Source organism: Papio anubis, chromosome 3 (assembly GCF_008728515.1).
Source record: "Papio anubis isolate 15944 chromosome 3, Panubis1.0, whole genome shotgun sequence".
In the NCBI taxonomy this organism is placed as follows: Eukaryota; Metazoa; Chordata; class Mammalia; order Primates; family Cercopithecidae; genus Papio; species Papio anubis.
Genome location: NC_044978.1, coordinates 99,942,529 through 99,954,367, shown reverse-complemented (window position 1 = coordinate 99,954,367; position 11,839 = coordinate 99,942,529).

The window sequence follows — 11,839 nt, the reverse complement described above, 5'->3', positions numbered from 1 at the left end:
CTGTCTGGTTGATCTATCAATTGTTGAAAGTACAGTATTGAAGTCTGTAACTGTTATTGTATTGCTATCTATTTCTCTCTTCAGGTCCATTAATATTTGATTTATGTATTTAGGTGCTCCAATGTCGAATACATATGTATTTACAATGGTTGTGTCCTCTTGATGAATTGACTCCTTTATCATTAAATAATGACCTTCATTGTCTCTTGCAACAGTGTTTGACTTGAAGTCTATTTTATCAGATATAAGTATAGCTACCACTGCTGTCTTTGGGTTACTGTTTGCATGGAATATCCTCCTCTATCCTTTCACCTTCACCTATGTGTGTCCTTAAAGCTTAAGTGGGTCTTTTGTAGGGAGCATAGAGTTGGTTCTTTTTTTTTTTTTTTAAATCTAGTCATGCACTCTGTCTTTTGATTGGAGAATTTAATCCATTTATATTCAAGAGCATTATTTACTGGTAAGGACTTACTACTGCTATTTTGTTATGTGTGTTCTCGTTGTTTTGTAGTTTGTTTCTTTCTTTCTTTCTGTCTGTCTGTCTGTCTTTCTTTCTTTCTTTCTTCTTTCTTTCTTGTTGTCCATCTTTGTGATTTGATGATTTTTCTTTAATGCTAAACTTTGGCTCCTTTTTCTTTATCATTTGAATATGTACTGTAGATTTTTGTTTTGGGGTTTCCATGAGGCTTCCATAAAAACTTTTAAAGTTATAGTCTACTATTTTAAGCTGGTAACAACCTAACTTCTGTCACATACAAAAAAATCTAGACTTTTTTACCCTCCCCCCTGCAATTTTGTGTTTTTGATGTCACAATTTATATCTTTTTAAACTGTATATTTCTTAACAACTTATTATAGCTTTATTTTTTTTATTTTTTATATTTTTTCGAGACAGAGTCTTGCTCTGTCACCCAGGCTGGAGTGCAGTGGTGTGATCTTGGCTCACTGCAACCTCTGCCTCTCATGTTCAAGTGATTCCTATGCCTCAGTCTCCCAAGTAGCCAGGACTACAGGCATCAGCCACCATGCCCTGCTAGTTTTTGTCTTTTTTAGTAGAGATGGGGTTTCACCATGTTGGCCAGGCTGGTCTCAAACTTCTGAGCTCAGGCAATCTGCCTGCCTTGGCCTACCAAAGTGCTAGGATTATAGGTGTGAGCCACCGTGCCCAGTTGCTTTAGTTATTATTTAATCATATTTACTTTTAACCTTCATACTAGAGATGTGTATGATTTACATACCACCATTACAGTATTCTGGATTTGACTATGTACTAACCTCTACCAGTGAGTGTTATACTTTCATATGTATTCATGAAAGTAGTTGTCATCCTTCATTTCTGCTTAAAGAACTCCTTTAAGCATTTCTTGTAAGACTGTTCTTTCTTAAAAATAGCAGGCAGATGCAATGGTAATACATTTCAAAACCGAATACTTTGGAAGAGGAAAAAAGGCATGTTTAAATCTCACCTCTAATGTCTTCCAATGAAGCACTCCTGACCACCATCAGATTTTATTTTTCTGGTCCTTGGTTTATCCTGTTTTGCTGAGCAAGCTAGGTTCTGAAAGATTCCTTACCAATTTCTTCATGGAGGTAGTTGGCCTAGCATCACAGAAGTTCATGAGTGCTCCTTACTGTATCCGATGTCTCCTTCCCTTCCATAGGAGAAGTTTTGCTTTATTAGGCTCATATCAAATTCTCATGAATCTGTATATAGAAGATTTTACTTCCTGGCATCCATCACATAAAAAATGACTAGACCTTGGAGAACACATATAAACTATTCTTGTTTTGGTTTCAGAAACATTGAAGGAATTTGTGATAATAGCAAAGCATTATAATAATTTTCCTTTAACCTTTCTATAAGCTATTATTTATTTATTTTCCTTATTTTTTTTTTTTTTTTTGAAGATTCAACTATGGCTAAGGAAGAATAGGTCATTTTTCAGTTTGCCAAGTACAGTGCAGCTCCAACTTTGCCAGACTGCAATCTATCAAAAGTAAGTAACACAAAAATGTTCCATTTAGGTCTTGGCAGTTCCCTAAAAAAGGCAGTGGCAGGTATTGAATAGAGTTTAACAAAACTTCAGAGACAAAAGACACATTACAAATAAATATTGACCAAAAAGTATGTAATAATTTGGAGTTTGTTATTTGAACTCTATAATATAATGGTGAGTTTTCAAACCAGCCTGAAGGAAAGTAGAATTGAAACTAGAATGATGGGCTGAGCCTACTGGCTCATGCCTCTAATCCCAGCAATTTGGGATGCTGAGGCAGGAGGATTGCTTTTGTGCAGGGGTTCAAGACCAGCCTGGGTAAGATGGTGAAACTCTATCTCTACAAAAAATACAAAAATTATTCAGGTGTGGTGGTGCATCCATGTAGTTCTAGCTACTTGGGATGCTGGGGTGGATCACTTGAGCCTGGGAGGTTGAGGCTGCAGTGAGCAAGATTGCATTACTGCACTCCAGCCTGAGTGATGGAGTGAGGCCCTATAAAAAAATTAAAAGAGGGAAAGAAAGAAGAAGGAAAGAAGGAAAGAAAGAGAGAAAGAGGAAGGAAGGAAGGAAGGAAGGAAGGAAGGAAGGAAGGAAGGATAATGACCAAACTTAATATAAGCAAAGTACCAAAACATAAAAAAGTTATTAGACTGCTATAATAATCCACTTACTTATCTAGAATGTGAAAAAATATGCAAAATGGGTTAGGTGAAGACCTTGTATTTTATGATAAATAAAATACAGTTAACATGTGTAATTTTGGGTCGTCTCAAATATTTTAAACAGATTCTAATGATTTTATAGTTTTTCATAGTGTAAACACCATCATCTCAGTGTAGAATACAAACAAAACAAAAGAGAAAACAAACTAAAAGCTACCTTTCTGAGCCTATCTTTTCTTTTTAAAGTATAATGATTTAGATTCTGACAATTAGATAGCTCTTCATGATGTTTTGATTTGAAATCAATATATGTGGGGAAAAAGGAAGGACATGGGACATCAGTTTTTTCTGGTGCAGGTATTGGCAAAAATCACGCCATTCTTTGGTCAGATATGGTGCCTACCCCCGCCACCCCCTTCCTAACTGTGGTGAAGACATTGTGATTCTGAGGTCAGCCCAGCATCTTCACCAGAGTTGTTGCTGGAAGTTTGAACTAGAAACCATTTTACAAACCTTCCCAAAGATTCTGTAAGCGACCTGCTACCTGCAGTAAATCCTTTTGTTCTTAAACCAATTGAAGTGAATTCTGTTGTCTGAAATTCAGAAATGTCTAACAAAAAATCTGTTGAGTACGTGACTCCTTTGGAAAAAGTTTAATAGTGTAGCATTAACATGAAGTCTCATTTAAAAAATTGTGGATATCCAAAAGTTTTAGTGGAGAGTTACTTTTATTAAGCATTAGTTCTTTCAATAAAAATTAACATTAATATTCATTCAAATCTACTGGTTTAAATGGAGCATAAAAACAAAAAATAAATCAATATATCTATAAGTAGTTAGTGTTCACAGGTTTTTCTTAGATTTCAGTATAAAATTTACATATAGTCACATGTTGCTTAACGATGGGGATATGTTTTAAGAAATGTGTCATTAGGTGATTTTGTCATTGTGCAAACATCATGGGGTGGACTTACACAAACCTAGATGATATAGCCTACCACATCCCTAGGCTATATGATATAGCTTATTGCTTCTGGGCTATAAACCTGAATAGCATGTTACTGTACTGAATACTGTAGGCAATCATAACACAATGTTATTATTTGTGTATCTAAACATATGGAAACATAGACAAGTTACAGTAAAAATACAGTTTAAAAGATTAGAAATGGCACACCTGTATAGGGCACTTACTATGAATGGAGCTTACAGAACTGGAAGTTGCTCTGGGTGAGTCACTGAATGAGTAGTGAGTGAATGTGAAGGCCTAGGACATTACTGTACACTGCTTTAGACTTTATAAACACTGTGAACTTAGGCTACATTATATTTATTTAAATTGTTTTCCTTCTTTATATTTTTTAGAGACGGGATATTGTGGTGTTACCCAGGCTGAAGCACAGTGGCAGTAGCTTTCTTCAGCCTCAAACTCCTGGACCCAAGGCATCTTCCCACCTCAGCCTCTTGAGTAGCTAGGACTTCAGGCATGTCCCACCACACTCAGCTAGTTTTTTTTTCCTTCCTTCTTTCCTTCCTTCCTTGCTTCCTTCCTTCCTTCCTTCCTTCCTTCCTTCCTTCCTTCCTTCCTTCCTTCCTTCCTTATTTCCTTCCTTCCTTTTTTTGAGACAAGGTCTTGCTGTGTTGCCCAGGCTGCCCTAGAACTTCTGGCAATCCTCCCACCTCAGCCTGCTGAGTAGCTGGGATGATAGGCATGAGCCACTGTGCCAGACTCTTTCTTCAATAATAAATTACCCTTAGCTTGCTGTAACGTTTTTACTTTATACACTTTTAAATTTTTAAACTTTTAAACTCTTTTGTAATAACACTTAAAATACAAATACTTGTACAACTGTACAAACTTATTTTCTTTCTTTCTGTTCCTTTGTATAAGCTTTTTGTTTCTATTTAATCTTTTTAAAACTTTTTGAACTTTTTTGTTAAAAATGAAGACAAAAACATGCACATTAGCTTAGGCGTACATGGGGTCAGAATCATCAATATCACTGTCTTCCACCTCTGCATCTTGTCCCACTGAAGGGTCTTCAGGAACAATAGGTATGGAGCTACCATTTTCTATAATAACAATGCCTTTTCTGAAATACCTCCTGAAGAACCTGCCTGAGGCGTTTTATAGTTAACTTTTTTTTATATAAGCAGAAGGAATGCACTCTAAAATAGCAATAAAATGTATAGTATAGTAAATACTAAACAATGGGAATTTTTTTACCTCCATTATAATCTTATGGGACCACCATTGCATATGTATGTGGTCCATCGTTGATTGACATGTCATTATGTAGCACATGACTATATATAGCCATATGTATGTTGATGTAGACATTTTTCTTTCTGAATGTGAATATATTAAATCTTTCTTTTTCTATTCTTAAACATATTCTGATTTCTGTATTTGTTAGGTTGGAGCAGTTGTGTCTATAGGCTTAATGAGAAAAAATTCTCAAGGCAGACAGTGACTCCGTTCGCAAATATTTCAAATCCTCTGAAAGTGTAAAATTAAGAGTTTTGAGCCCGACAAACATATTTAGTATTGACATTTCTTCAAATCATTCAAGTAGCCTGTTGAAAAATCATTCTTGGGTTACCATATAATACAAAAGGAGAGTACAGGTCCATGTGAATATTTTATGGTTTATTGTATGTCAATTTAATGCTGCAGAAGAAATGGACAGCCCTGGAATCCTTGTGCCAATGAGATCTAGATGAGGCTGGTGATCCAATTAGTGTAATGGGTATCTGGCAGCCAAATGGCACACTTCAAAGCCTGGCTGAGAATGACTGGCCCTCATCCATACTTTTGCAATACAAGGGAGAGGAAACAGGATGTGGAATCCTCCTACTTTTTCTGTGGTGCTTTAAACCCAACTGAGTCTTCAAAACCAGGGTTTTTCTGTTGGAAAAAATATCATCCACGTATCAGTTCTTCCCTCTGTAACCTTTCCTTTCTACATGCCCTCTTCTCCTTCCTTTTCTATCACATCTTATTGGCCTCCTTCTCATGATTGCACAGTGGTCCAAAGGACTATTCTTTTCTTCTTAGTTCGTAAAAAACAATCACTATTTTGAGGATATTTACATGATGTGGCAGTTACTTCAGCAATTTTTAATAATTTTTCCAAGTCTATGGACTTCAAGTAGTGGTTTTTAAAAAATTGGAATCTGTTAACATACACAGTGGAAAGTCAGTAGTCTCCACATTTTAATCTTTTGATCCTCTTTCCAAAGGCAGTGAAAATAGCAAGGTAAAATTTCCTCCTTGCATTTTTTTCCTTTGGAACTAGAATCATAGTTCTTTAAGTAACCGTATAGCCTTTTAAAACAATTGTATTCATTTTCATTGTTATGCCCTGTATGCTGAGATACAGTCCACCATAGGCCTCTTTGGCTCCTACACAACTTGCTGCGTTTGCCAACATCCCAGGGCTTTGACTGTTGTCCCTGGGTCACTTCTCAGGATTGCTTATGTACCTGGTAATTCTGAGATGATGGTGCATTGCAGTTTTTACACTGCACCTGGGCTTTTTCCAGACAAAGAATAGGCTTGCTTAACAACAACACATTCCCTAAGCTCGGGTTCCTCTCCTGTGACTCACCCCACTGTATTTGCGAGCTTTACTGGGTCTTCCATATTGCCCTACGGGATTTGGGACTTGAGAAACTGTTGCAAACACGCTGGTAAATCTCATTACTGTTCTGCTGCAGCTAAGAATGTCCTTTGTCTCTAGCTCAGGGGTCTAGTGCCTTCAGTCAGCATTAACGGAAGTGTGGCAGGCTAACTTGTTTGCTTTCGTATTTATTTTGGTGGGAGTTTTCCTGCTTCTAAGTTTCCTTCATACCGTCAAACATAGTGAAATAGGGCAAAATCCCAATACTTTATGTGTAAAGAATTCAAGTCATTGTTATATGTTCTGTTTTCTCCTAAAATATTTTTGAGAAGTATATAGATACAGGTTTTTTTCCATTTTATAAGTGAAGAATTGGAAGTGGAGGATAAGTGATTTTTCTCAAGATTATTTTCTTTCTTTTTGAGACAGAGTCTCATTCTGTCACCCGGGCTGGAGGGCAGTGGCGTGATCTTGGACCCTTGCAGCCTCGACCTTCCAGGCTCAAGTGGTCTTCCCACCTCAGCCTCCTGAGTGACTGGGACTACAGGTATTTGCCACCCCACCCGGCTAATTTGTATATTTTTTATAGAGACAGGGTCTCAACTATGTGCCCAGACTGGTCTCTAACTCCTGAGCTAAAGCGATTCTCCTGCCTCAGCCTCCCAAAGTGCTGGGATTACAGGTGTGAGCCACCATGCCTGACCTTCTCAGAATCATTTAGTTAATTTGTAGCAGGTCAAGTGCTAGATTTTAGGCCTTCTCACTGAAAACACAGGAATGGTAGTATCTTTACTATATAATATTGTCATCTTTTTTTCTCACTAACATTTCTCTTTGCTTAATTTGGAATAAAGAAATTATAATTGCTATTCTAGGAAGAAAGGATTCTGGCTAGTGCTATTACTAACTGAAAATCTGAAATTATGCAGAGTTCCCAGTATTTCAATATTTCAACATGATTTGTTCCAGTCTTCACACAAAAATAATACTCATACAAGAAAAATAAAATGATATCAATAACGTTCATTCTTAGCCTCAAACACAGCATTTCTCGCAGTATGGTCCTCATCAAAATAATCTGGAGAGCCTTTTAAGAATACAGATTCCTGGGCTCCACCCCAGAGCTACCTAATCAGAATATCCAAGGTGCAAAGGAATCCTGTGTTTTTTTTTTTTCAAATGGCCAAGGTGACTTTTAATGCCCATTGTAGTTGGGCATGCATTACTGCCAGGGATAGGTTATTCTTATAAACCAAGGGTGGGAAAATGACCATCCTCTGGCTAAATACCTACAAACAGGAGAACTGGCAGATATACAAACTGTTGCTGAATATAGTACTTAAAAAAAGTCTTGATAAAAGGTGTGCAAACCAACACCAAATTTATCCTCTAGAAAATAAAAAATCTTGCCTTACATCATGAATTCAGCAGTAGCAATAAAAAAACGTGCCTGTATTTTGTGAAATTGCAGGACTCATCTAAGAAATGTGTGTGGAGACCTTCTATTCTGTGGTTTTGCAACACCTCCTTTTGCCTATTCATAAATGCACTCAATTTATGTACATGGAGTCCCTGCTTTCTGGGCCAAGCACCATTCTAGGTACGGTGCTGCAGTAGTGGATAAGGTAGCTGAAATCCCTGCCTTCAAGGTCTGTACCAGAAGAGGATGAAACTTGCTTCTTAACAAAATGTAAGTTTCTTTACAGATGAAGATGAAAGGGTTTTGTGTTTTGTTTGTCACCAATGACTTCATCTTAGCCATTTCGCATGCTAAATGTTTTTGATATTCTTTCTCTCCAGGTATGAAGCTGAAAGTCTGGTTCTAAAACAAGGACACATACCACTTGAGTGCTACTGGATTCTTGCTGGACGTTTAAAGGTCATCTCAAGCAATACAAGCACAAACAAAAATTCCAACTCTGACATTTTAAGTGAGTTTGAAGAGGTGACTTCATAGGGATAAATATTATCTCAATTTCTCAGTCTTTCATCATCATTAAATTATGTAATCTGTATGATATTGCATTAAATAATTAACATAATGTGCTATAGTATTGTCCTTAAGTATCAAATGTCTCAGTAATTGAAATACTTAGAATAAAAGCACATTTTTACTTAGTAGTGTAGAGCCAACATATAACCTAATATGTAGTTTGTCAACATATAGGACATACAATAAGAGTCACAAATTATTATTATATGAAAGATTGACCAGCTAAATGAATGAGTTGTAAACCATGTAGCCTTGGAGGTAGGGTGGCATTCACAGATAAAATAATTATACCCAAATAGTTATTGATTCAAGGAGCTCTTTTTGATTCTTTACAAAAATTCTATTCTTGTAAAAGATTTTACATAAAAAGGACAAGATTTAGGCTAATAAAGCAGTTTGTATATAAATAATAAAACCTTTCATTTCTATATTGAGTCACGGTCAGATAGGATTTGGTGATCCTCAAATCCAAACACCTCTAAGTAACAAGGTCTTGAGAGATGGGAGCATTTGCTGGGGTTGATTTTGAAAGTGCCAATTAAGGTGAGACACACTATTAGAAACAATGCTAAAGAGTCTGGACTTAACACTACAGGCAGTAGAGCTCACTGAAGGTTTTTGAGCAGGGAGGAAATGGATCAGTTAACTTCTAAATAAATGACTGTGGTGATGTGGGGGTGCTATTAGCAAAGGGAAGACAAAATGGAATTGGAGAGCAGTTGGGAAACTCATCAGTGGACCCTGAACCAAGCCACTAGCCATCGAGATACCAAATAGGAAATGGATTACAGATATTTTATTGGTAACAAATTCAATGTGAAGGGAAAAGGAGAAAACAAATCACATATTTCTAGCAATTAAAAAAAAAAATCAAACCTAGCTGGGTGCAGTGGCTCATGCCTGTAATCCCAGCACTTTGGGAGGCTGAGGTGGGCGGATCACCTGAGGTCAGAAGTTCGAGACCAGCCTGGCCAACATGATGAAATCCCATCTCCACTAAAAATACAAAAATTAGCCGGGTGTGGTGGCATGTGTCTGTAATCCCAGCTACTCGAGAGAGCCGGCCAGCCTGTGACAGGGCAGACATTATAGTGCTGGAGGCACTCAGGAGGCCCCCTTAGGACTTTCTGATCCTCTGTGGACTCCAAGGTCCTGCCCAGGATCAGCAATTGTTAGTATGAGATGGAGCCACAGCAGTTAGCTAAACACACCTTTTGACTTTACTCCTTCAAAATGGAGAACCAGAGCAGTTAACCAAATCACTCCTGTTTACACAGCTGATGAGTGGCAGAAATAAGAGCAGAATACTGATTTTACTGCTTGTTCACTCCATTGTGGTGCTTCAATTGTGTGAGAGCAAATCAAGCTATTGGTTTTTCAACTAAAGGAAAGGAACTTGGAGATCATCTAGACTGGTGTTTCTCAACTTTAACTTTGAAGTCACAGCACGCTCCTTTCTCTAAGATACCCTTACCGTGAGTCTTTATTGCTGTGTCTTTTTCAATTTTATTTATTTATTTACTTATTATTATTATTTTTTTAGAGACAGGGTCTTGCTGTGTTTCCCAGGCTGGAGTGCAGTGGTGCAATCATAGCTTACTGCAGCCTTCCACTCCTGGAATCAAGCAATCTTCCACCTTAGCCTCCCAAGTAGCTGACTACAGGCACATGCTACCATGCTTGGATTTTGTTTGTTTGTTTGTTTGTTCAATTTGTGAGACAGAGTCTTGCTGTGTCACCCAGGCTGGAGTGCAGCGGTGCAATCTCGGCTCACTGCAACCTCTGCCTCAGGGGTTCAAAGAATTCTTCAGCCTCAGCCTCCCAAGTAGCTGGGATTACAGGCACGTGCCACCATACCACTACTTTTTGTATTTTTAGTAGAGACAGGGTTTTACCATGTTGGCCAAGCTGGTCTTGAACTCCTGACCTCAGGTGATCAGCCCACCTCTACCTCCCAAAGTGCTGGGATTACAGGAGCGAGCCACCAAGCTCGCTATTTCAAAAAATTGTTTTATAGAGATGGGGTTTCAGTGTGCCACCTGGGCTGGTCTCGAACTCCTGGCCTAAAGTAATCCTCCTGCCTCAGCCTCCCAACAATCTTATAATCATAAAAAGTGTTATAATTTTGTGTACGGTCACACTAACACTATCCCCCCTCACTGAGCATCATGGATCTCTGTCAGCTTCTCCCTCAGACCTGTCATCTTCAGAACAAAGCACCCCCTTTCTTCAGTAACAGAGTGCTGAATGTAGGTAGGACATAGCATTATGTATTCTTACAGATCATGCTTCTGTTTTAACACATGAGGCATTGCATAGTAAAGAATCATTCAACCTGATGTTCTGTTTTAGTACAATAGTTTACCCGAACTAGTTCTGCCAAGGCTGATGAATTATTTGAAAGTAAAGTCCAAACAGTTCATATTTCTCAATTCTGTAAGCTCAAGATTTATTTTTTAAAAATTATTTGCTTAAAATAATGCATACTTATAATTCCAGTTTCCCAGAGTTTATTGTAAGAATAATGAGAGATGAAATAATTCTAGAAGAGAGGCATTTGTTTTTATTTTTCAGGAAATCTGCCTTTCAACTAATGCCAATCTACTTACTTCAATTTTATGAGAAACAGATGTAAAACATCTGGTAATAAGAAAAGAGGTAAATATCTGATAATATTCCTAAAAACATCTAATATTTTGAGAAAACCTTTTTGGGAAACCTTGATAAATGTCAAAGCCCAAAATAGTTACATTGAGAATGAATACTAACAAAAATTTAGTCTATGGCAAAAATGGTGTTAGATCTTGATGCTTTGTGCTGGTAGATCAGTAATCTTAGTTTGAAAACAGATTGCCACAGACCATAAGATGTTTTCAGTATAATCCATGTAAATCTGTTTGATTAGTACCTGGCAGAACAAAACTGAACAAATGGTAATATTACTATTAGTTGTTGTTGTTAATTATAATAAAGAATAATGACGCTGTTGATGGCAAAAATGTTTGTCAAATTAAAAAAATTGTCAAGTGACTATAAGTGCTGTGTTGTTTAGGAAAATGGTTGACTGGTTCATTGGTGGGTTTATAATTTGAAGTTAAAATACCTCTTCCCAGGGCCATGCTATGATGCTGCTGGAACACTTAATGAGGCAGGAGCTGTGTGTGACTCTGTTGTTTGACAATCACAATGGTTTTTGTTGCACAAACCTGTGTCAAGTGGAAAGCAGAGTTTTTCACTTTTATTATTTTTGGGGAGTAATTACAAGTGTTTAACAATTTTTATAGCAGGCTTAGGAGTGTACTATAATTCCCTTTTTATTCAAAAAATTTATCAGATAAATTTCGTGAGACATGCAGCCTTAGTTTGAGGGTAATGGTGATCTAACAGCACCTACTCTAAGGTGTTTTTTTATTACTCATGACAAATGGCTTTCTGAAGCTATTTAGGCCATGCATTCCTCCTCTGCCTTATAAATCTTGATGTGCCAGGTACTGGAGTGATTGCTTAGTTGATCCCTTGGGAAACTGAAGTGAAAGCATTGATTAGACTCCTTTGGGCTGA